Below are 26817 nucleotides of genomic sequence, written 5' to 3'. Positions count from 1 at the left end.
TTTCTTCCTTGCAGGCGGCTTTCCGTTGCTGCAACTGCTATTTTTGCTCTTTTCCCACCCTAATTTTTGGTGAGTGTTTTTTGGCAATTGTATTTCTAGAATGGTAGGTGGCCAAAAAAAAGTGCAGGTGGCAAAAGGCCCTGGGGATGTACTTTGAGCACCCCTGGTGTTGAGACAGCCCATTCGATTTTTTTAGGCACGTCCGAGTCCCTCAATTTCGGTATCAGTCCACCTGTATGATTCCCCTTGAGAAAGCCAGGCTACAGCGCCCCCTATCGCTTTGACATTTCATTGGCTGAATGTGGCATTTCCTGGAGTTAGTTGTAGCATATTTAACATCGATCGGTGTCTACGGCTTCCCTGCCCGATCCAGGCAGAGAATCCAGGCCAGGTTTTGTTGTCTGCCTTTATGTGCATCTTGTGTTCTCGCAGTGAAGTCTGCAGGCAAACACACGGAGCGATGCAGGAGGACACTCCAGCCGCACAAGTGACGTCCTACCGCATCCAGCCTGCAGTCATCTCCAGGCACAGGCACCATTCCACACACGATAAGAGGAATATTCTCCACATCATCCAGTTGCTGCGTTGCCAAGGTAAGGAAAAGAAATACGCAAAATTCCCTCCTTGGCTTCTTCCACTCTGAGGTTTTCTTTGCACTTGATTGTTGCACTTCTTTCAACATCTTTCCAGGCACATTTGATGCCCTAACGTCACGCCGCTTTGCTTTGCATGGCTCTTGCACAGTTCACTAAAAGTAACGACAGCAGCCCTTAAAATAAAAGTAAATATCATAAAGTTTTTTCTGGCTGATTTGCTAAATTTGCACCCCTTCTTGTGTCGCGTGAAATGATAACGATGTAACAAGACAAAGTAGCCTTTTGAGTTGAAATGATATTGAAAGTGTCAAAGGCATTAACATTTAGAATATTACACAATTCTAGACAAGTCTACATGTCAAAGTTATTGCGGGTGGGGGGGTCTAATGCAGTTCTCAGGTAGGAATTTTCAGAGTTAAAGTTCAGGGGACCAGCTTTATTTGTGGCTTGAATATTAACCTTATTTGTGTCCCCCATCATCACCATCAACACTTCATTCATGGAGGCTTCTTGCTCCACTGAGCCTCTTCTTGCATATGTTTGTGTGTGTGTGTGTTGTGTTATTCCTGTTGTTACAAAGCTGCCACAAGTAGCAGTGCGTGAAATTCATCGGGCGCAAATGAAGAGCGGCACATATGTAAAAGACACTCTGGACTGACTCCAGCTGCCATGGAAATGGATCTCCTGATATGAAACGTGGAGCAGAATGTGGCGTTAACGACTCCTGCTGCAAATGAATTCAAGACTCAGCTTATTAGTGTGTGTCTGTGTGTGCCATGTGTGAGTAAACCATTTCTTATTGTGACTCCACTTAGTCAAGAATGGACTGTAGGAGGTGAAGAGGTCAGCGGAGTATGGAGAAAGCATTAGGAGATTATCGTTAAGGTAGTAATACACTAATGAGATGTTTCATGGTTTTCATCCTCTCCTTAACTTTATCTTCTTGGCTGTGGAAAACCCTGCAAGACCGACGTATTTTCTTGGCTTATCTCAAAGAGGCAGCTCACAATCTGTTGATCTTCCCTCTGCCGCCTGTGTCTTATAGTATGCTTTCCCAGTTAGATGCAGACCCCACCAGCACCCTACCCCATTAGAGGAGGCCACCCACCGCATTTGGCTCAGCACACCGGGCCCTGGTGATGTAGCGGTGATTGAGCCATCATTAGCGGCCTTCTTTGCCTGTTAGATAATGATGGTGCTGTGCTGAACTCTCAGCCTTCTGCCTTTGCTTTGTGAACTACCTTCTTCTCTTCTTCTCCTCCCTCTGCATCTTTCGCACACAGCTAACTCGACTCACATCGATGACAGCAGAAGATGAATCAATGGTTAGATGAGGGCAAACAGGAGGTGTTAAGTCTTAAGACCTCGTCCAGACGCTGAAAGTCTCATTCTGCATTGTAATATTGTCCTAATTATGGCAGAAACAACCCTGAATTCCAAATGGGACTCTACCAGGGTCCATTGAAGGTGAGCCACCAAGGGTGATGGGATGCTAAGGCTAGCAGTAGTATAAACCACTCTCAAACCATTTACAATGAACAACAGTGGTGGCTAAGATTGTTTTGCAGTGCACAGGGATGTTCTAGCTGTTACTCATAACTTGTCCCACCTGAGGGTTTATTATCTCAAGGCCAGAAGTTGCAGTCCTGTTGTAATGATGCTGGGGATGACAGCAGTGATGAGTCAGCTTGTGTGTGTGTGTGTAATCTGCGATGGTCTTCGCTTGCAGCCTTTTTCTTCTCTTTGGCTGAATTTTAATTGCACTCTGCCAAGCAGTCCCGTCCCGTCAGGTCCCACTACGTCTTGTCGCCTCTCAATGGATGGCTGGGAACAGGACATGCTCTGTTTATACCAGTTTGGCTTAAAGGGACTCCATCCTGCACACTTAGCTGCTTAGATTGCTCGTGTGGGAGCTGTCAGCAGGCTGCTTTAATTCCTTTTCCCCCTCAAACAAGCGAGGAGAACAAGCTGAGTGTTACCCCCAGGAAACCTGTGGAGTGGTCTGCGTTTTCATGCTCCAGATTGTGACGTCTTTATAGAGAAAGGAACTCCCTGTAGACACTTTGCCTTACTCACTGTCCATGCACATTGTAATCCCTTCCTTTCAGATGATCTGACATTTGAAGACTTGAATCGTTATAAATGACACTTTCTGCTTGAGGTACTGAGGGAGTACATGTATTGTATGTAGTATTATCCTTTGATCGATTGGCACCGATCAGTATCGTCCGATTTCAATGAAAAATCATGTGATGTCGATAAATGCCTTTCAACACCATCAACTGTGGTTGTTACTATTTCAGCCTGCAGTGTAGTGTCCTGCTCTAACTAACATCCTGGCATCGTGCTCCTCCAACATTTCTTCACAGTGTGCAGACGTGCCAAAACAAAAATATCATGTCTGCAGTGTGGAACTCAACTCTAGAAAGTTTTAATTTATTGGACAATGGTGATTTTTCGAGGCTCACGGTGCGATCATCAGTCAAAGGCCAGCCATGTGGACACTGGCCCGTATGTGCATGACTAATAACCCCCAAAATAACTGAATTAATCGACCGAGATGACCAGCATCACAGAGTCATACAGACTCTGTCGCCTCCTTATAACCTTATTCTGAGCTTAGCACATCAACAACAGTGCAATTCAAACAACATTTATGTAGCTCAACTCTAAAACAAACACGTCACGAACGGACTAGTTCGTCATCGCTACACTTCCTCACTAGACAGATCGTGATTGGCTTTCACTGACACCCCGAACATCTCAACAACCTGCAAGTTGCAAGTTAAAATACTTTTCAAATACATTTGTACAAATGACTGGTTTACTCGTGTCCATTTTCTTTTGCCGCTTTAAGTGAACATGATTAAACGCTGTTCCCATTTACGACACTAGATGGGCACCTTAATGCACCAGGGCAGCCACGCAGGCGTCAAGAGTTGTCGTAACATTTGATGTTCAGTGTACGCTTATAAACGTGAGTAACCTGGTTATTTCTCTTTCCTTCAATGCTAGACGCTATCATGTTGGAGTGTGTTGTGCTTCAGCCGCCGAGCTAGTCGCTAACTGCTGAGCTAAGTTAGCCATTGCCACTAATTCATGCTATTGTTAGCATGCTATTTCAGTGTGTTTAGTGTACTGCTAATAGCTGACATATTATATTGCTAACTGCTAGCTTTGTAAACAGTGCAGTAGGTTAGATGAATACCATGAATTGTTCACAATAACATATAGCAAATTGGCTATTTGAGAAGTGTGTATCAAACCATTAGCCCTGCGCATTCATCAGAACCCAAAAAGTAACTCTTGGTTTCAAAAAGGTTGGTGACCCCGTAAATAGGTAAATAGATTTTCAGACATGTGTGCCATCTCTTTATTTGATTTAAATTTTAGTCCTGTTAGTACATACAAATTTACATCATCCTGCTTATAATTTGTCTTTCTTTCAATAAAAATACTGTAAAAATGGGCATATTTCAGACATAGTGAGACTTTGTGATTAATCATCAACAATTAATTTGAAAAACAAGATCTGATAAAAAATTTTTATAATTTGACAGCCCTATTGATAACGCAAGTACATTTTTCCCATAGGAAATAATCAAAATGTAATTACCGGTAATCTTTTCCAGATACCCAGAAATATTAAAACAAAACACATTTTACAGAGGATAACACTTCACACTCAACACACCCAACTGTTACACCCCCCCCACACTTTCTGCTCCTCGGGGTTGCGGTCATTCCAAATGTTTGGTGGCTGGAACAAATGTGGGCATGTTGGTGTATGAATTTGGTCATGTTTGGTCTGTCGTTGAGGTCACTGTGTTGCTTACATGCTTACCTGCCGAGGGGGCTTTCTGTTTGTGCTGCAGCATCCTACTTTATGACATCACTCATATACAGTAGAGCCTTGTTCACCTTCACAGTTTCCTTCATACCCACTCAGGCCTTCAGGCTTGACTTGACTCTACACCTCTTTCCCTGCCATAGTGCACATACAGTACTGGACAGAAGTGGGCTAGCTAAAAAAATACAGATTCACCACCATGCTCAGATTAATTCATGAGATCACATAAAACTCCAAATTGACGAGATAACTAATGTCTTCCTGGCTATAATACATAATGTCTCTTGTCGTTTCACCAACATAGTTTGGTTCCTACATAACTTGCCAGCTAAGGTGTAAGCTTGCTAACAAAATGAACAAAATTAGGTTTATGATACTAACGTTAGCTAACAGTTAGCTTGCTTATGTACCAATCCATTCCTGAAGCTCGTACCCAACAGTGGTTCATGAACTTAACAACTTAGACAACATCTTAACAACTATATGAATCTTTATAGAATAATATGAAGTCAACTATACGGCAAAACAATAGTAGGCATGTAACAGACATTGCTTTGTGCTCAATTGCGTCTCATCTGATGAGATGTGTAGTCTGAACATAGCTGTCGGGGTCGAGTTTGTGGACAGTGCTTGGTTGCGAATGCCCAGACATCAACCCAAGGTGTCGTGTCTTCCAAAATAAACCAACACAGCATTACAGAAATGACAACCCAACAGTTAATAACTCCGTTCCCAACAGAGATAACCTAGCAAATTGGAATCTCAGAATACCCAATTCAATGAAAATAACCCAATTAAATTAACCAACTGGCTCATCAAAGCTGTTGGTTTAAAAAAAAAAACCAACCCAGAATTTTTTCAAGAGTGAGTGCATCCCTCACATTTCTGCAAATATTTTGTTATATCTTTTCATGAAACAACACTAAAGAAACAACTCTGGATGTAAATTTGCTGTCCCCTTAAAACAACTCAGCACACGCTATATGCTGCAGCTCAATTTAAGGGTGTTGGTAATCTTTTGCTGGGCAATAATTGTATTCCAATTTATAGCTGATATGCGATATTATTTATTCATGCATTCATTTTTTACCACTTTTCCTCATGAGAGTTGCGGGGGGTGCTGGAGCCTATCGCAGGGCACATATAGAAAAAAACATTCATACCTATGGACAATTTGGAGTCGCCAATTAACCTAGCATGTTTTTGGAATGTGCTGTATTCCTACTGTTGTTTAATGCGAATGGTCACTCTCAGTTATTTCTCTCTCACCGGGAAGTAAAGAACTTGTGTTGATGTTAGACGTAGTGTTGTTCCCGTTTAAAAGAGCAACTTCATTCCTGCTGGGAGAGCAAAGGAAAGCCAAGCATCTTTGTTTGCCTTCCAGCTACTGAAGCATGCCCTGACTGTGAAAGGCCACTAGCATTGTTGGCTAACATAATCCACTGGGGAGACCTCTGGCCAGAACCCTGGAGAGGACTCACTCGCTCACTTGCATATTCCTTGTTGTGTTCTGTGCAGGAATCGGCTGCTGCATGTTAAGTACTATTTGTTGGCTGTGATTTTTGCTAGTCTAAATGCTGACTGACTACGAGTTGACTGACATGATAGGTCAATCTTATTGACAGCCTTCTACTCTTGGAAAAACTCATTCCACAAGTACCTGCAGAGATCAGTCTTTCATGAAGATAAATGTTTCCTGAACCCATCTGAACTCATCTTAATTTGTTGCAAGGAGATTGCTAAATCATTTTAGTACGGCATTTCCAACTCGTTACTTCATGTCTAGATATGGCAGTATGCTCATTATTGTCTTTGTATCAAAGGGGACTAAAGATGAAAAAAGCCTCCTGGCCAATACTGGCTTTCTTAACTCATGTACTAGCATGTGCTTTATGAAATGACATTATCCCCTCCAAATAAATGCATCTAATCTATTCTAAAGTCAGTTTGCATGTCAGCACGCTAAAGCCACAGGCTCTAGTCTTCTTGCAGACCAAAGCTGTAGGAAGGCTTAGATGGTCTGTCTGCTCTGCTGATAGTGATTTGAGTTGATGGTTGACATCTCTGGTGAAAGAAAGTTGACAAAATCAAGTTTTGACAGGAGTTGATAAAGATTCTGGCAGGCATGGAAATGGAGTAGGCTAAAAAATCATGAGCAATAACATGGAACTAATGAAGATATAATCAGCAATGGCTTTCATGTTTGACGAAAGCCATTACAATGTTCATGTCTTCTGTAGGACTGAGTTGCCCTGCCGCTATCCCTCCAGTTTTTGGCCATTCCTTGGCGCCTATCGCTGTAGGAGTACTTGTGATGAATCAGAGTTATGATGAAGATCTCCTTGACGCCGAGAGCTGACGTATATTGTCACGTAGTGGGCGAGCGTGTGATCACAGTTACAATATGTGTCGTTCCGCATAGCTCGATATTCTCTTGCTTGGTCAGCATGGTCATTTCTTTTTAGTTAGCTCTATAGTTAGATCTATACCTTTTCTATAGCTTTTATACCGTCTGTTGTGGTGAAGAGGGAGCTCTCAATTTACCGATCACTCCACTTTTCAATCCTCACCTATGGTCAAGAGCTTTGGGTAGCGACCAAACGGACAAGAATGCGGGTACGAGCGGCTAAATGTTTTCTCTGTAGGGTGGCTGTGCTGTTCCTTAGAGATAAGATGAGAAGCTGTCTACTGAGTAGAGCCACTGCTCCTCCACACTGAGTGGAGCCAGATGAGGTGGCTCCGGCATCTGGTCAGGATACCTCCTGGATACCTCCCCGTGGAGGTCTTCAATACACGAGCTTCGGGGAAGACCCAGGAGACGTTGGAGAGACTGTCTCTCAACTGGACTGGGTACACCTCGGGGGATTCGCCCGGAGCAGCTGGATGAAGTAGCCGCAGATTCGGAATCTGGGCTTCCATGTTTAGGCTGCTGCCCCCGCGACTGACCTTGGATAAGTGGAAGTAGATGGATAGATGGATGGATGTCACACAGGCAGTAATTATCCAATGGGAAGCTCTACGTATTTGTTTTAGTTAAACCTGGGTGCTGATGTTTTTTTGGCAGGCGGTGTTCATACAGAATACATATTCCGCAGCTGGCACCCAGGCCACACTTTCGCCACCGCTAGTCTAACTGAAGCCGTTCAAGTTGTTCGTGTTGCCAAAGGAGGGCCAGACTGTCACGTGATTACTGTCCAAGAAAGTCTCCCTGGGCACGGCTCTGGTTTATTTAAAGCAAGGAGCTTTATTTAAGGAGCCGTTGGCTGAGATAAGCTGTGTAAAGGTCCAGCTCTAAATGGAATTGAGGAGCCTATTTGAGGAAGAGCTGGGCTTTAAGTGCCTGGCTGGGGGTTGAACAGAGGTGATAAGGGTCAGCGCAACAAAGGGTATTTTCAAAGGGAAATATTTTGCCATGACAGGCATTTAATTGATGCCTTCGCTTTTGAATGGAAAATCATACTGAGCTCACCCAAACGCTGACAGCGCTTTGTCAAGTCAGCGAGAGCCGTCTCACTTCTGACGTCCTTTTCTCAAGCCTTGTAAGAGCTCAGGCTGCTCCTGCCTCACAATGATTCAAAGTGGCGTCAGCAGAAGCTGGGAGCTCTTCTTGACTCTGTGGGGGGAGTAAAAACAGACCCTCACACACTACCATAGTGCCCGCTGTTGGGGGCTTCATTGGCCATGGTAGTTTGAATGAAGATAGGAATCTTACATACAGAATGGAGCTCCTTAGATGGGAAGCATCCTATTACATGTACATGTGTACTCTATACAGTAATCTGATCTGGCAACATGAACCAGAGGATTAGGTTGGATTAGCAAAGATAACAGATTTCACCACAGCAATAATAATAATAATCCATTTCTTTTTTGAGCTATAACCTTGATTGGGGGAAGTAATTATTCCAGCATCAGTAATGGAGGGTCCATTACGTTGTCTGTATACTGCGAGGAAAGGCAAGGCCCCAAAATTCTGCCAGATTTCATTTCACGCTCTGCAGAGCTCTGCCTCCAAGACAGTGACATTTACATGGCCCTCCATACCACAGCCTCGCTGCAAGCCCAAGGCGCTGGCTAAATCAGGCATGAGGGCCCGTGAATGAGCGGCAGCATGAGAAGGAGGCGCTGAGAAACAAATGTGTGTTCATCATTGCATTAGAAAGCTTGTTGCTGTTCTAGCTCTTCATCTTCATTGACCAACATTCTTGGTGACGATTGCATCTTAGTTCCTTTGTTCCCCATTATGAAATCAAACTGCTCTGTATGTGTTGACTCTGTTCTTGTCGGAGCTGCTAGTCCAGCTGTTGAAGGGATTATCTTCACCCAAGCTTGACTGGTCATCTGCTAACCAAAAGGTCGTGAGGCAGGCTAGTTAACCCCTTCTTCAGCGTGCATGGCTAATCTGATTAGGTCTCCACTTCTAGTAGCTTACGTCCTAGAAGGCACGAGCAATTTACATGACTCTCTCCGAGAGCTTTCCCACTCGGTCAATCTGGGCAAACTACTGTCCGTGAGCCATATTTGGCCTGCTGAGTTTTTAATCTGGTCCATTTTTTTTTGTACTTTTATCATGAAAGCTGCAGCAATGCTATATTTAAACAACCATAATTCTTGAACTGTCAATAATTCCAGTGTTTTCTGAAGCTATAAACTCGAGCGTTCTAGTGATATACGTGTCATTACAGTAATCATAGGCCTGCTTCACACAGCTCTCGGAAAACGAGGCTTTGATAGAAGGCAGATTGAGGGTTTGTTTACAGAGCAGCACAAGCTGCGTGATGGAGAGGGTCAGAGAAGAAGGCATTCTAAAACAAAGCTCTGCAGAAAATGAATATTTAGCATTTGGTTGTTTTTACCGTTTGTTTCTCGTTTTTCTGTGTTTGTCGTATTTTTGCTTGATTGCAAAATCAATGCGTGGAGGTGGTCTGGTATATTCAGTAAAAGAAAAACAGTAAAATTGAATTCTGTTTTTTTGACGCAAGGTTTCATTACACGTAATATGCACTATTAATTAATTCCCTACCAGCCATTTTTCAAAAGACACCCCCTACAGTCCGGCCATTTTAGAGGATTTTGACTCATCAAAATATCAGGTCTCAACAAAGACTAAAGGAAATCAGCTTTTTGTGAAAACCACATTTTAGCCAAAATATCTAAACAACTATTACCCTTTATTAGCCTTCATTTGCTAAACATGAATGATCTCTTCCATTGTGCACTTTGTCATCACCTCTTTTTGCCGCTCATTGCCTCTCAAGACATTTAATTACGTCTTTGGTAGTGAATGAGTTAACACGTTTTTTGGAATTTTGTCCATCATTCACAATCCTTATGTGAAACAGGAACACGCCTTTTAAGTTTTAAATACTTAGATAAATAATGATTAGTTTTATTATAATTATATATATATGTATGTATATATATATATATACGTATATATATATGTATATGTGTGTGTGGGTGCGTATGTGGGTATATGGCCATATGGATATACGGGGGGGGGGCTCTGCGGGGGTCTGGCCTAGGGCGTTCCATCTCTACCGCCCGGTCCTCCATGGGGCAGTGTGCCCGGGCCTCTTCTGTCCTGGCCTGGGCGGCCCTATGTCGGTGGTCAGGCCTGGGGTTGCCTGGGGCGGGCCTGGTTCTTCCGGGGGGTGTGTGGGGGGCGGGAGGCGGTGCCTCCGGCCGTGGACAGGCTCCCTTCCGGCCGGTGGGGGCGCCCCTGTGCCCACGGGTGTGTGGCCTTCGATGCCCTTCTGCCCTAGTGTGGTATGGTCTCCCGCTGGTCTCAGGGGTGCGGCTCTCCTCCGGCCTGCTGGCGCCCTGTTGCCGGTTGGGATTGCTCCTCCATGGCCTCTTGCTGGTCTCTTCGGGGAGTTGCTTTGGGGGCGGGTCTTGGGGAGTCGGCCCTGGCTTTGCCCGCACCCACGGGGCCGGAGGATCTCTGGCGGTGGGGGCTTGACCTGGCTGCGCGGGGCGGGGTTTGCTGGGTGGTAGAAGGCAGTCTCTCTCCTTTTGTCATTCTCAGTGACAATTACACATTCACACACTCGCATTCACATACACAACACACCTCCATATGGGCACTCACAGCACATGGGTGCTTCTCTATACAACTATACTACTATCGTATCCCTGATGTTTATATAGTATTTGTATGCTATTATTACAGTAATAATGATGTCAAGCAGTGAGATTTTAATTACTGTAACCGTATGGTTCCAATTGTGTTTACTATCATGGGTCATGTCTTCACCGTTACTATTGCTACTGGTAAGTTGGACTGTTTCATTTCACTGATATCATCTCCAGTGTGACCCTTAGCCATCATTGACATTTAACTGTTCTGTTTGTCACTGTTGTTGTTTTGGGAATTCTTGTTGCTGCTGTTTTTGTCTCTCCCTCTACTGCCCCCCCCCGACCCCACCTTTCTCTTCTCTCCTCTTCTTTTCTGTTCTTCTTCTTGCTCCGGTCCAGTCGCTCCAAATGGCATAACAAAAACATCAAATAACGGCAAATAAAATTTCATGGTACAGGGAAGTTGTAGCCAACACCTTTCCTGACACAGAGCAAATCTGTCTAGCATGTAAGGGCATTTAGATCAACAATACTATCTGCCCCAATGGCTGGACGGGACAAAAAAAAAAAAAAAAAAACAGAAACAGGAACACATATTTCTTGCCCGTGTTTTTGCATTGTAGCACGAGAAAAGAAGTTAATATGAGCTAGCTTACAATGCTGTCATTGGGATACACCTATTTACATCTATACAACATTGCGTGATTTGATATACAGTACATGATGTGGTCATGCATTAACACGTATACTGATGATGACATGTAATAGTTGCAGTATCTTGCCGTATATGTTGGCCCCCCAGCCAACTGTTTGAACCTAATGTGGCCCTCCAGTCAAAACGTTGGCCCGTAACGAACTCCACAGAGGTAAACATGCAAGTGCTTGAAAGGTTTTTCGCTTCTGTAATTGATGCAATGCCTCACTTTGCACCTGCATTGTATTGTATCCTCTGGGGGTCATTGTTGTGTTTTTTTTTATAGCTTTCCTGGCCTGTCACTTCCACCAGTTGGTGTGAAATGATAGACAATGTGTGCACACACATTCAACATTTAGAAGTGACAGGGTTTTATTGTTGGTGTGAAAGAGTATAAACATGTTTCATAAACACGGTGGAGTGCAGGAGGCAGATGGACACCATGATGGCGGGGGCCACAGAGCAGGTGGAGGTCAGCGCCGCAAAGCAGGCAGTGTGAATCAATGCCATGAGTCCATTACAAAGTGGTAAATCTAGCTATGACCAGCATACTAACCGCCTTCAGGAGGCGTTAACAAAGTTGCGGATTCATTAGTGAGCATGTGTCACCGCAGGACTGTGAAGGAAAACGAGCTCTGGGATGGTTACAGCATGACAGATGGTGTGTGTGTACGTGTGTGTGTACATGTGCATGTCTGCCGATACACTCCTGATTTTTTTTATTTTAAAACCAGAATTTATATTATGCACTGTTGGGTCACAAGGAGGTTCAGTGTCATTTGCGATCAGGCATTCTCATTGTCATGATCTCTTGATGGTCTCTCTTTGAATGCGGTTGGATTGTTGAGCTACATTAGCAAGGCCTCTTGCAGGGAGCCATTGATCTTGTGTGTCGGACCTGTTCTTGTTCAGGCCATCCTTTTCCAGCCACTGGTATGTTTTTCCCGACTTCTGACGTGCCTCTGTTATTCATTCATTCATTTTTTCATTTTCTACCGCTTATCCTCACGAGGGTCATGGGCTATACCAGCTGTCTTTGGGTGAGAGGCAGTTGTACAAGGGCAGTTGTAGATGCATCTGCTTGGACATTAATACTGTGGTTGTTGTCGAACACTGATTTAAAAAAAGCTAAACGAGTGATGCATGGAACTTGGGTTTGTTGTGTGTAATAAGCACTTAATTTGTGGTTCCAATCCCGCCGCGTGCGTGGCTCTTCCATATTACATTAATTATCAGTCATAATAACAATGCCAGTCTGATAAAGCTCTATGCAGAGAAATGTCATCACGTTTTAATCTTGCGAGAGGAGGAAAGATAATAAAATATTTGCAGAGATGTGAGAGGTGTATACACTTTTGTGACATACTATATACAATGTTATATGTTAGCATATTGAGCTTTTTCAACAGCCGCCAAAGACGCAAGCAGATCAAGATCAAGACAAAGATGCTCATCCTCACTGAGGGGGACACTTATGGACAGACTGCCCTTTATGTTCAATCTTTTGATAATAGTGAGTCTTTTCGGCCTGGTCCGATGAAACTATCACAAGCCTTGAGGCCCCTTTTTCTACTTTTCCAGGAAGCAATTTTCCAACACCTCAGCGGCTGCAGGTGTGATTTGCTGCTTGTCTGTTTGCCCATTTGAAACTCATTATGTCTGTTGATGCCTCTACTTCCTCCAAGTGTGACCTAAAGACACCCTGAAGAGTAATCGGATCAAAGGTCACTCAGACTTTACAATTGAATGCACAAAAAGAAGCCCACGTCCATGTTTTCTTTAATAATGTCCCTTTTGTGTGTTTAAAAATGAGTCATTAAATGAGTGTCGAAAGAAAAAGGTCATGAGCTCTTTCCCCACATGCAATTGGGAGAGTTCTTTGCTAATTGAGCACAAAATGAACAGACAGCTGGAGGTCAGGCATCAGTCTGTGGTGGAATTAGCCGGCTTCTTGTCCTCTTATTGGTTGGCATGTTTTTTTTTCAGGACACCACTTATGTCTGTACGCAGCCTTTGCAGAAAGGCCACATTTTTAGTATAGATAATCTCCATATACGTAATGAAAGTGGTTTTGGATTGAGTTCAGGATAGCAGATTTGGAGGGAGGGTTTGTTTTTGGCTGAAACTGTTGTGTGTGTGTGCTTCACAGCTGAATGGTTGTACCCACAAAAGCAAACGTGCAAAAGTGCAGCTTGGTAATGATTTCAGAACCATGGACAGTGACCATGTTTACATACTAGCTGTACATCCACTACACCAGTGGTCTTCAACATTCTTTCTTGTAGAGCAGGGGTGCTCATTAAGTCGATCGCGATCTACCGGTTGATCGCGGAGGTGGTACTGGTCGATCGCTGGTCGATCGCGGCATGACATTAAAAAAATATCATCCTAGCATCAATGCCGTCACTTGATTGATATACAGGGCAGCCATTCAGATGACAACTGAATGTTGCCCTTCGGGTGACCAATCAAATCAAACAACGTCCCTAAGTGCAGCAGAACTTACGATGTCAGCCTATCATCCATCCCCGTTACTTGATTGACATACAGGACAACCAGTCAGATGACAACTGAATTTTGACCTTTAGGTCACCGCTCATGCGTAAACAACGATGCAAAGTGCTAAGCCAGTCGGCGAATTGCGTCAGATTTTAAGCCCTCGCTAAAGTTTATGGTCACTAAAATGAGTGAAGTAGCTGGACCAAGTAAAAAGGCAAAAACATATCACTTCCATACGGAATGGGAGGTGGACTTTTTTTCACAATGTCTTTTTAGAAGTGCGTTTGCCTGGCTAACCTGGCTATCAGCAGCTACTGTCCGGACTATGCATCCCTGGCTGATTCAATTCAGTGCAAGTCATCAAAGTAAACTCAGGTAATTACAAAAAATTTTAATAGTTAATTATGTGTGTTTTGCAATATTGGCTCATTTGGTTATGTAAGGTACATCAACATACATTGTACATACAAATAATCCTCAATACATTTGAAAATAAATAGATGTTTTGCATTTTTGTAGTGGGTAGATCATTGTGACTCTGTCATTTTAAAAGTAGCTCGCATGCTGAAAAAGTGTGAGCACCCCTGTTGTAGAGCAACTTTTACAAAATGAAAATGGCCAAGAGTGATTTTTTAAAGTAATAGTTTACACATTTCCAAGATAAAAGTGGCTAAATCTAGTTTATTTTATTAAGATGAATTGAAAATCAATTGGTAACTGTGCTGGTTAGCTATTGTCTTCAAGGTATTTATTTTGTTTTACATCAAAACCACATCTGTTTATAAAATAGATATAGGCAATTTAGCTTCACAAACATCAGTGACATATTGCAGCCAAGGGCTTTGGAGGATTTCAGAAGGTTTGCCACTAGCTGCTTATAATTATCTGCCTCTGCGTTTCCAAGAAACTCTGATGCAAAAGCCAGTTTCTACTCCAGTTCATGAAATTTCTCTACATGCATGCATATTGTCTTCTGAGAGATTTCTGCAAATAACATTTTGTGTCCAAACTGTAGACATGTTAAAATGAATGTATTGGAAAGTGAAGACAGGCTTTCAGGTAGAACTGGTTGCGTGTGGGCACACGATACATTCTGATAAAATAATAACTTTGCTTTAATTCCCATTTTACCCAAGACTGTATCTTCGAAACTATAGCCAATCTGCACTTCTGCTTAGTTTTTCTTTATTACTGACCTAACCAAAGAACAATTTCAAAACTTTTTCTCTGGAATCATTTGGCCTGTAGACCAATGTAACAACTACAACGTGCACATGAGTCAGATGAAACTGCCAAATTGTATCACTTTTATTTTTCAATAGCTGGTCCTTTCCTTGTAGTAGTGTAAGCTATTTGGATATATTGTTTGATAAATATAAAATTATATCATAAAAAAGTTTCTTTCATATGTAAGGATCCGCCAGTGGTTGATGAATGAACATGAAGGAACTGGGCAGCTGATGGATCAGTGCATATTTACTACAGACCATTATGTGTTTTGTTCCTTGTAGGAAGCTAAGCAAATATAAATTTGCAAACCCGATGAAGCAGACTGATAATGTCTGCATTGCCATCTACATGTGTTTACCTTCTGGCGGAACGATGGCTGATTGTCATGGTGCTTAACGAAGTGTATTGGTGTGCATGTTAAATTGATTCTGTGGAATCTAACAGACTTATAATGCCATAGTCATCCAGGCTGGAAGTTTTTCAACCAAAATGCTTATTTGAGTTAACTTGACAATAACTCTTTGCACCAAACTCATTTTCTCTACCGTTTCGCTATCTATCCAATATTAATTTTCATCTCACTCACATGCTACGGGCATTTCATTTGAACCTGTATGTTTGGGTCAAGTGATGTGGAGGCTTTTCTCTGATCTTCATGTTGCATTGTTAAAGAAACAAAAAACCTATTTTACTCACTCATTTGAGATGAGAAAGCAGATTACTTGTCTGCTTTGACAACGTTGACGTCAAGATGAACCTTTGTAGTGTAATTAGCCAGTTGTTGAGAAGAAGGGACTTTTTGTTTTCTTTCCTCCAAATGCTTTCCGTGCTGCCAAGCATCCTGACAGTGAAAGCCTGCATGCCCAAAGCATGGAATACTGGCATCTGTGAGGACACCCAAAGCTCCTTCTGGCAGAGAGAGAGAGAGAGAATGCACAGGCAGCAGAAAATGGCTTAGTCAGGGTCGTCACTCGCCAATAGCTTTGGATACCTTTTCTAAGGCTGCAATAAGATAATTGAGAGAAGATCCTCTAGCTGTTTGTCTTCTACGATTAGCATTTTTATGATTGTAGTATTTAGATGACACCTACTGTACACAAGACTCCACAGCCAAGGAACACATTTTGCAAATTAGTGGAGAATCTATTGCAAGTCATATTTGCATTCGTTGGCTTGGGTGAAGGGGAAGCTAGCAGGACGTATCATCACACTGATGGGCATGCCTGTAGGCACTGCGAATTATCCTGTAGCTTCTCCGCCTCTTCCACAGGGATAAAAGTAATTTATTCATTTATTAATTCATTTTCTTCAGCTTATCCTTACAAAGGTCGCAGGGGTGCTGGAGCCTATCCCAGCTGTCTTCGGGCAAGAGGTGGGGTACACCCTGGACTGGTCGCCAGCCAATCACAGGGCACATATAGACAAACAACCATTCACACTCACATTCACACCTATGGACAATTTGGAGTCGCTAATTAACGATCATGTTTTTGGAACGTGGGAGGAAACCGGAGTCCCCGGAGAAAACCCATGCATGCATGCTAGGGTCTCCTAGCTGTGAGGCCTGCGGGCTGCAGCCTAAAAGTAAATTATTTTCTATGTATTAAGGTTTGATTGAATTCTCCTATGTAGTGTTTTATTACACTATTTTATGTGTTCTGTGTACAATGTGAGTGCCTTAACAGTTAATTCAGGTAGAGATCTGCCTTACATCCCAGTTTAGGAATGGAACTCATACGTAACCCAAGGACCACCAGCACTTGGTCATAAATTGGTTGTGCTATATTACTGTCAAATATTACATCTTAAGTCTTTAAAGACCAGTATCTGAAGTTATAGCATTTGTCGTCATGCATCTGTGTTGGGGGTTTATGTGCGTTTTTAGCATTTGCAGCATTTTTAATTGGACCTTTTTGGGGACCTGAGGTCACACTTCTTGGCTATGCTTCAAGACCACTTTGCTGTCATTCTGTCCTGTTATTTGTATTATATGCCTTGTGTGTATTTCAAATGGAAGTGTGTGGAAAAATAATCGTAAATGTTCTACGTGCATGATAACAAGCGGGAGGGAAGCACGCCAGTGAGTTTGAAGCAGCGCACTGAGACAAATGTTTGCATATGCTGGGATTCTGTCTTCGAGAGGACTCTTTGGGTCAGATCTGCATATATGCACACTTGGTCTTCTGAGATTCAGTGGTCTGCAGAGCAGCAGATGCACCTGTGTTATTGAGGCAAGCACGCCATTCTCGTCATGAAAGCCTGTTTGCTGTGATGAAGTATACTGCAGGGACTCGTTATATATTGTATTTTTATTTACATTATCTTGAGAGCTTACATGTGCACACATGCCTTTGTGGTGCAGGATAGGGACAATGCAAACACAAAGCAGCAAAACACACACACAAACACACGCTTGATGATGTCATTTGTATAATCTGAGGAAATCTGGGCCAGCATTGACGATGAGGCAGCCGGCGGGATGAGCAGTCACTGTCACTATAATTTGGTGTGTAGGAGGGAGAAGGGCGTGTGTGTTTATCAGGGAGGGGACGCAGTTCGCCCACTCATCCAGTGGTATTTGTTTTTGCTGCCTATACTCTTACTGATGCATGACTGATATCATGCTTTGTTTTCATTTATGCAGACACCTGTACTTTCGCCTCATGCATCATTAAACGTCACACTTGTCTGCTGTGTGCATGTAAATTTATGATAGTAAAAATAAATCTATGTTTGCTAAGCAGCTTTTTTTAAGTCACTGTTTTTTGCTGCCCTGGCCCTTTAAACACAAATACAATACAATTTCCAAATGCTGGAAAATTTAATACAGCATCACCGCCCACTTTGGATTAAAAAAATAACAGTGAGTTTGTTTGTGAGATTGTTTTCCCTTGCTGAGGAATAATGAGAGTACAAGATGATAGTATAGTAAATGATTACAGTATTCTTTGGCACCAAAACAAACATAACAAATTCAGTGATTATGATGATGATGAGATTGCATCAATTGGACTGCAGTAGAAGGATGGCAAACAATCAATCGGGTCCATTGATTCTCACAAACTGGACCACATTGCAGTGTTGCCCCCAAGCCAACAACACAGGCCAGGATTGTCTGATTCTAAAGCGTCACACCAGCTGGAGTTGTTTTCCACACGGAGGAAAGCTTTGCTGCTACTTTCGGTCTTAAAGGTAGAGATTCTCCAATCAGGGTCTTATGCATGCTGCTGGTTCCAATACCGATCTCCCATGAGTGAAATTTGCTGATATTGATGCCTTTCATATGCATTCTATGCACTTATTCATTCATTCATTCATTTTCTACCGTTTTTTCCTCACAAGGGTCGCGGGGGTTGCTGGAGCCTAACCCAGCTGTCCTCGGGCGAGAGGCGGGGCACACCCCGGACCGGTCGCCAGCCAATCACAGGGCACATATAGACAAACAACCATTCACACTCACATTCACACCTATGGACAATTTGGAGTCGCCAATTAACCTAGCATGTTTTTGGAATGTGGGAGGAAACCGGAGTACCCGGAGGAAACCCATGCATGCACGGGGAGAACATGCAAACTCCGCACAGAGATGCCCGAGGGTGGAATTGAACCCTGGTCTCCTCGCTGTGAGGTGTGCGTGCTAACCACTCGACTCCCGTGCAGCCCCCCGCCTTTGTGATGAGTGCCATTGGCCACGTTTGCCATATAAAGGAGGAAAGTTAGACTGCCAGGGGGCCGCAAAACCAGGTAACCAGGGGTGGGGAACTGCTGCTACATTATTTCCGATTAGGTGAATGGAATTTCTGAACCTAACAAAGTAATTTGTTAAACATCAGGAATCAATGGTCCAAATCAATGAAGTGGTAAGCATGTTCCCTCTTAATTGGTAGCATGGTGATTAGGTTGCACGGAATCTTATATTCATCAAGTTGAGTAGGGTGTCTGTCTGCTGCTGATAGCCTGACTAACTTCACTACAGATTAGTCCAGCATACTTGGGATGTTGAAATCTCATCCAGACGATGCTGTCATGAAATGATGTAGGCGTTTTCAATAGTGGCTTGTTATCATGTGTACAGGCCAACATCACAGTTTACCGTGTACTTTAATGTTATGGTCACGGGTTGGTTCATATTTGGCCAGTAAAGAAACAAAATGCAAAACAAAACTGCTTAGCTTTTGTTTCGACAGCTTTAATGATTCGTGTAAACCATTTGTCTTTGTCTAGTTGACCTGTTTCACCGGGAAGGCCAAGTGCTCCCAAACAGTAACAGTAACATTGATGAGGCTTTATAGGCTGTAGCTTCTTCTTCACACTGCCCTGTCAGTCACTAAATGTGGAAACTTGCTATGCCTCCGTACGGAGCCAAAAAATCAGAATCTGAATACTGCTACACTCACAATAGTCACTGTTGGAATGCCTTTAGACTCTTCTTATGTCAGAGTGAGAGCAGATGGAAGCAGTGTGTCTCCACATGCAAATATGTACATTGTGTGGATGTGCGTGCCATCATGGTGGACTTGGCGTGCAAACAAAAGCTCAGGATCTGTCAAAGGCAGCAGCACTAGCTGCCCTTCAGTCCAAGGTTCAGATGAAAGGAACTTTGATATGAGAAACTTTGGAGCAGGAACGCAACGCCCGAGGCCAAATGAGCTACAGTACATACACGTGTGCACAGCAGCGCATGGTGATGCAAACATTTGCATGATAATGGCAGGGAGGTCATGCAGCCTGATCTTTTGTTAATTCTGCTTACTTGGCAGTAGTGTGTGTGAATGTTTAAAGGAGACCTATTATGCTTTCCCCCCTTTTCTGACCTACGTATAAATGTAGTTAGAATGTTGTATCCTTATGTTAAACGATGCCAAAGTTTCAGATATTGAGGTCTAAGCATTTGAAAGTGAGCCCTGAAAGAAGTTTGGGATGGCTCAAAACACTCTGTTTCAGAGGGTGTTGAAAAACTGTGCCTTTGTGATGTCACAGAGGAGCAGCTGGGTCTCCTCCTCCAAGCTATGCTTCTCTGTTTACAAGGCAAGCTGAGGCACAAGTTATTGGAGCAAGAAAAAAATATTTTCATCTGTCAACGGCATTTCATACGGGACTGTTTTTGTGAACATGAATGTGAAATATCCTCCAAACTGTTGCTGTAACCAGAAACAAGGCGCTTGGTGTCCGTTCACGCGGCGCCCTCACGTTCGGCTTCTGAGCTCCACAGCACCAACAGTGCCTCTGACAATGTGTGTCCGACAATGAGTGCTCCTCCTCAGGCAGGCGAGGTTGGAGGCAAGCGCATACATCTGGTTTCTCCTGAGCCCACTGCACCAGCGGTGCTAAGTTGCCACTCTGAGTTCATACATGGTAAGTCAGGGGTCTCCAGCCAGTAGATCATGAGCTGCCTAGCTCCTCAACACTTTTCAGTTAGCTCTTTAAAGACTTTATTCATTTACTGTCAGCTCTTATAGCCACTATATTAGAAAGTGGGGTTCGTTCGTAGTTAGGAAGCACTTGGGGCATGTGACCAATCACTGTGCAGTGGGCGTGCCTGGAGGCGGGCATTGGGCAGAATAAATTAAAACAGACCGTTTTGGCGGGAAGCACAAATCCAAGGAAATACAGCTGGAATAGGTGCTGGAAGATCTAGAAAGTTTTCTGTGCCGGTTATCGTGTGTAGCTGCTCTATAGGAGTCCAAAACCCAACACAAAGGGTTGAAAAATGAGCATAATAAGTCCCCTTTAACCTTGTAGATACCTGTTGGTCTTTGGACTGGACATCTTGCATCACTCATCAACGTTGCCCTTCCTAGAGTCTCATCATCATCACTCATTACTCCAGTGTTGCAGCTCCACAATAGTTGTTGGCCCCACCATCTTTCAAGCATGAATGAAGACATTAACAGTACTGCTGACCTTGTAGTTATCGTCAACCTTTGAATATCGCTTATTGCTTATTTTTAAAAATATATAAGTGAATAAATCATGGTGTTTTGTGTATCCCACAGTCTATGCGTTGTGGCCAATTTGTTAAATGGGTTTAGGTTGCAGCAGTGTGACAAAAACGGTGATTAAGTGAATATTTTGATTTTTGTTATTGGTTTTTTCCAACATTTTTGGTCTCAGGTGCACTTTAATGTCATGTTCCAGCCAAAGCACTTACTTGTTATTCAGACATGCTCTTAAAGTCACTCTGCTTTATCCCTTCTGATTTGTATTTAAATGCAGATTATATAGTCATTTTCTTTCTAAATATCAGCTAAATCCCTCAAGATTGAGGCCTCCTCCCTCCCCTTGACTTAAATCTGCTCATTTCTTTGTTGTGGTTAGCATGTTGGCCTCGGTTTGAATCTGTGTGTTTGCATCTCTACAGTGCATCCGGAAAGTATTCACAGCGCTTCACTTTTTCTACATTTTGTCATGTTACAGCCTCATTCCAAACTGTATTAAATTAATCTCTTACCTCAAAATTCTACACAAAATACTCCATTATGACAATGTGAAAAAGTTTTTTTTTTGACTTTTTTTGAATTTATTAAAAATAGAAAACAAAAAAATCAAATTTACATAAGTATTCACAGCCTTTGCCATGAAGCCGAAAATTGAGCTCAGGTGCATCTTTTTTCCACTGATCATTCTTGAGATCTTTCTACAGCTTAATTGGAGTCCAACTGCAGTAAATTCAGTTGATTGGACATGATTTGGAAATATAATAACTGTCTATATAAGGTCCCACAGTTGACTGTGCATGTCAGAGCACAAACACCAAGCATGAAGTCAAAAGAACTGTCTGTAGACCTGCGAGACAGGATTGTCTTGAGGCACAAATCTGGGGAAGGATACAGAAAAATTTCTGCTGCTTTGAAGGTCCCAATGAGCACAGTGGCCTCCATTATTCGTAAATGGAAGACGTTTGGAACCACCAGGACTCTTCCTAGAGCTGGCCGGCCTTCTAAACTGAGCGATCTGGGAAGAAGGGCCTTAGTCAGGGAGGTGACCAAGGCCCCGATGGTCACTCTGTCAGAGCTCCAGCGTTCCTCTGTGGAGAGAGGAGAGCCTCCCAGAAGGACAACCATCTCTGCAGCAATCCACCTGCAGCAATCCACCAGGCCTGTATGGTAGAGTGGCCAGACGAAAGCCACTCCTTAGTAAAAGGAACATGGCAGCCCGTCTGGAATTTGCCAAAAAGCACTTGAATGACTCTCAGACCATGAGAAACAAAATTCTCTGGTCTGATGGCTTTCGTCTGGCCACTCTACCATACAGGCCTGATTGGTGGATTGCTGCAGAGATGGTTGTCTTTCTGGAAGGCTCTCCTCTCTCCACAGAGGAACGCTGGAGCTCTGACAGAGTGACCATCGGGGCCTTGGTCACCTCCCTGACTAAGGCCCTTCTTCCCCGATCGCTCAGTTTAGAAGGCCGGCCAGCTCTAGGAAGAGTCCTGGTGGTTCCAAACGTCTTCCATTTACGAATAATGGAGGCCACTGTGCTCATTGGGACCTTCAAAGCAGCAGACATTTTTCTGTATCCTTCCCCAGATTTGTGCCTCAAGACAATCCTGTCTCGCAGGTCTACAGACAGTTCTTTTGACTTCATGCTTGGTGTTTGTGCTCTGACATGCACAGTCAACTGTGGGACCTTATATAGACAGTTATTATATTTCCAAATCATGTCCAATCAACTGAATTTACTGCAGGTGGACTCCAATTAAGCTGTAGAAAGATCTCAAGGATGATCAGTGGAAAAAAGATGCACCTGAGCTCAATTTTCAGATTCATGGCAAAGGCTGTGAATACTTATGTAAATGTGATTTTTTTGTTTTCTATTTTTAATAAATTCAAAAAAAGTCAAAAAAAGAACTTTTTCAAATTGTCATAATGGAGTATTTTGTGTAGAATTTTGAGGTAAGAGATTAATTTAATACAGTTTGGAATGAGGCTGTAACATGACAAAATGTAGAAAAAGTGAAGCGCTGTGAATACTTTCCGGATGCACTGTATGTGGAGTTTGGATTTTCTCCCCTTGCCTTTGTGGATTGCCTGGCAACAAGTCCAGGGCCTACCTTTCCTAATGCCCAAAGTCAGCTGGGACAGATCTAGAAAGCTTTCTGTGCAGGTTATTGTGTGTAACTGCTCTATAGGAGTCCACAAGTCGATACGAAATGCCAAAAAATGAGCATAATAAGTCCCCTTGCTGGTTTGTTACGCTAGTGTGGACAATACTTTTGTAGGTTCACATTCAAATTCTTTATTTACAAATACGTTGCATTCAGTTAAACGTTCTTTGAAAAATTATGTTCTTTTCAACTTGTTCAAGCACAGCATTGACCCAAGCTTTATGCTACAGCTAGCTAACAACCTAGCAAGATGACCAGCTAGGCTCTGATTTATTTCTTCAAATCTTAAGAAGCCAAAAATGTACCACTTCCTTACAGGACGGGAGGATAACTTATTTTCTATCTATTGTTTTCTATATTTCTTTTTTTTCTATTATGTCAGACATGCCGTGGCATGACATCATGACTTCATGCAGTGCTAAGGATGTCTCATCAATGTTGTCATTTTTGCCACCTAGTTACCAGAATACTGCATATCACCTCTATTTCAATAGGATTTGACTAATTATAGACCATAGTCTACCATGAAACAGCAATCATTTATCATTTATAATAATAACTGAAACAACGGCATATAGTGAGGGAGCGAGGATCAAAACGAGATACTGCAAAGGGTTCTGGCCATCAGGAGTAGGGTCGATCAATAGGTCGATTGACAGCCGTCTATTTATTGCAGTGCTGTAACTACGGTAACATTCAGACACAACACAAGTTGTGTCCTTGACACATGCATGCAGCATCAAGTCACTCTGAGGCTGTCACCAATCAGATTTTCTTCCAAACCTGGACAGTTTGTGTCCTAGGCCACCCCAGACTGCTTCACTGATGACAGTGAGCTCTGCCTCTCTAGTAAACCAAACTCCATACTCATCACCCCCTGCTTGTCTGAAATCTAATCCTGGTTCATCTCAAACAGTGACAAAACCGAGCTCCTTACTGGAACAAAATCAACACTCTAAAGTTGACAGTTTCTCCATCACCTTTGACAGCAACTCAGTCTCCCCCTCCCCTCAGGTAGAGAGTCTAGGTGTCATCTTGAATAGTCTTTCCAATCCCGTATCAATATATGTCATCATTCAGTATTGCACTTTTGCAACATTAACCGGTTTCGCCCCTCTCTCACTGTTTAGTCTGGTCACCTCCAATATCAACTATTGCAACTCTCTCCTCTTTCACCCTCCCACAATCTTCAACTATTGCTCGGATCATAACAAGAAACCCCTTCATTCCATCACATCACCCCCCATCCTACAGAAACTTTGCAGGCTTCCTGGTAAGACCAAGAAAAACTACAACCTTCTATTATGTAAGTTAAGCTGCACTGAGGTAACAGGCTGGTGAAGTGTGATGCATTGTCAGAGCTGCAATCAATGCATTTTAAAAATCCTTCAACAAAGTGTTCTCTCATTTGTCAGCCATCTGCACAGGAAGCTCAATCAATTGGTTCACACAGAGAACCATGGAAGAAACTGAATTGGGTTGCGGGCACTGAACTATGGTTTCTTAATTGGCACAGGATTAGTTCATATCGATTCGGCCGCCCTGTGTGTGTCCGCTTAATCACCAAGCCCACTGCTTTCCCTTTAGCTTATTTGCATGTACACCCAGCCACCTGCCAGTCATTCACAAGCCAGTTGTGTGTCTTCAGAGGAAAGCACCTGGACCACGTTTGTGTACTCACATTTCTTGTTAATATTACGTCAGAGTATCTCCACTGTACTCCAAATGGCTAATGCTTTGTCAGGCCAGAAATCTGCCATCCAGTTATAGAAAATATTCTGATAGATGGCTGCGGTGATTGTGAAAGAGTGGGCCAGAGTGATGTGAGGAGAAGGAGAAAAGAAGAGATTGTCTGCAGGGGGAATAAAGTGAGGACACAGCTTATGTATGAGAAAAGGAACAAAAGCGTGCATGAAAAGGAAGTGGGCTTATTGCAAAGATAGCCTTGGAAGATCAAGTACAGATTGACTAAAAGACTTTTGTTTTCCAGTCCGACACTGAATTACATTGTTATCAACAAACTTAAATATGTGGATTCTTCACTACTGTTTTTTTTGTCAAGGTCAGGTCTATTAAATTGGCAGTCCAGGGGCCAGATCTCAGATTGACATCAGATCAGCCCACACCATGACACCATTATTCTGGCAGATTCCTAAAATCACTACAGTGCTGTCAAACACAGGATCTTTGACCAGCATTTTGCAAAGCTGTCCCCTCATGCTGTATAAAGGATCTTTGACAAGTATTTTATTCGTAGGTCCTACAGCAAACAGCAAAGTTCCTGTCCTCATCCGTGAGTAATGTTTTTACAACAGATTGCTAAAAACAGCAACTTTATGAAAACCTTGTGTTTTTTGCTATGAAGTTTTAATATCACGATTATTGTGACCATAATTATCTTGGTTATAATTATCACAATATTAAAGGTGACTTATTATAATCATTTTCTGCCCTTTGTGGACACCTATAGAGCAGCTCCACATGGTAACCTCCAGAAAGCTTTCTCGATCTTCTTCTGGAACCTATTTCAACTTTATTTCCTTGGATTTCCTTGGTCTGTTTTAAGTGTTGGTCCTGTTGGCCGAGACTTTTGTAGCCAGAATTTTATAGCTTGATTGTCCTCAATTTTCCTCTCAGAATCCTTTGCTAATCCAAAATATGTCCAGACTGGGGAACAAACTCCCAGGAGCACTGTTTCCGGGGGTGCCGTCTGCCATTGTACAACATTGCAAACTGCGCATGCATACGTGTTGGTGTTGTGCCTGTTTCTCCAGGAAATGAGCAGTGTCACTGATTCAAATTTCAAATTGAATTGGAGTTTTCTATTTTGTATTTTCTCATTTGAAATTATTGAGTCACCGACCGTGGGCCTTTGGCATTCGACCGTGGCGTTTTTGAGTCCTTGTTGAAGCGTGTTGCATCTGCCCTGCGTCGTACTCCATGAGTCGAGGATTTGTTTGTTTCGGCCACGCAGCTTCTGCCTTCGTTCAGTCAGCATGCTGCTGTGAGGTCAGTAGAGATGATGCTAGCTTAAGTTGGAGCGCAAAGATGGTGCATGATGGTGGACCAGGTTATTGGAGCTTGCTGACTCACTGTGAGGTCTCTGGGGTGAAGAACTGCAAGGGTCTCTACAGCCCATCATCATCTGCTACCACTTCAAAGTCTGCCCTGATGGAGTTTTTATCGCTTTCTCCTCCTGCCTGCAAATCCCCCCCCCCCCCCCCAGCATCCTCTTCCCAAGGTGCAGAGGTCAAACTGCCTCATCTTTTATGTATCGCTTTCCCTCATTGATTGCACTGGAAGAGATTTATAATACAGAGGCCTATTTCACTATCACACTACAGCATATGGACAGCTTGTTCCTCTCAGTTGTTGCTGTCTTTCCACTTTGGTGTGTCTGGAGGCTGACATCATTCCTGCTGCGTCTTCTCAGTGCTTCATACCGCAATCTGACTGAAGCTGCTGAACAAGAGCATAAGTACAGGCCTGTGCAAAATTCAGAATTACATTTGAATAGAAACCCCCACAGAATGCTGAATTGTCACTAGTCGTCTCTCAAGTAAGATCTTTGCAACCACAATCCAAATTTAAGAAGGGAATTCATGCAGTGTACCAAAGGTTTCATAGTGAAAACTCAGATTACAAATGCATATACAAGGTAACATACCCACATCAGCCACAGTAAAGATGATAGGTGTTATTGCCTTCATCGTCAGGTTGTGTTTACACACATTGAATGTTATTTTACCCAGCCAGACTCCCCTCC

General features: G+C 43.0%; 1 protein-coding gene across 3 annotated transcripts in view; it reads left to right on the top strand.

Annotated features, from left to right (window-relative positions):
- Positions 1 to 357: 357 nt before the first annotated feature.
- Positions 358 to 26817, top strand: part of dlgap1b (discs, large (Drosophila) homolog-associated protein 1b) — a 71107-nt gene continuing 44647 nt past the window's right edge. For 2 of the 3 annotated variants that reach the window (XR_013627752.1, XM_058060866.2), the window contains exon 1: positions 359 to 593. The gene's annotated coding sequence lies outside the window, so the exon portion shown is untranslated. Of the gene's footprint in view, positions 594 to 26817 lie in introns of all 3 variants that reach the window. The other variant, XM_058060867.2, reaches the window with a different exon arrangement.

This window comes from Doryrhamphus excisus, linkage group LG7 (genome assembly GCF_037039965.1).
Source record: "Doryrhamphus excisus strain RoL-2023G ecotype Guam linkage group LG7, RoL_Dexc_Guam_v1.1, whole genome shotgun sequence".
Taxonomy (NCBI): domain Eukaryota; kingdom Metazoa; phylum Chordata; class Actinopteri; order Syngnathiformes; family Syngnathidae; genus Doryrhamphus; species Doryrhamphus excisus.
This window is presented reverse-complemented; position numbering and strand designations above follow the sequence as displayed.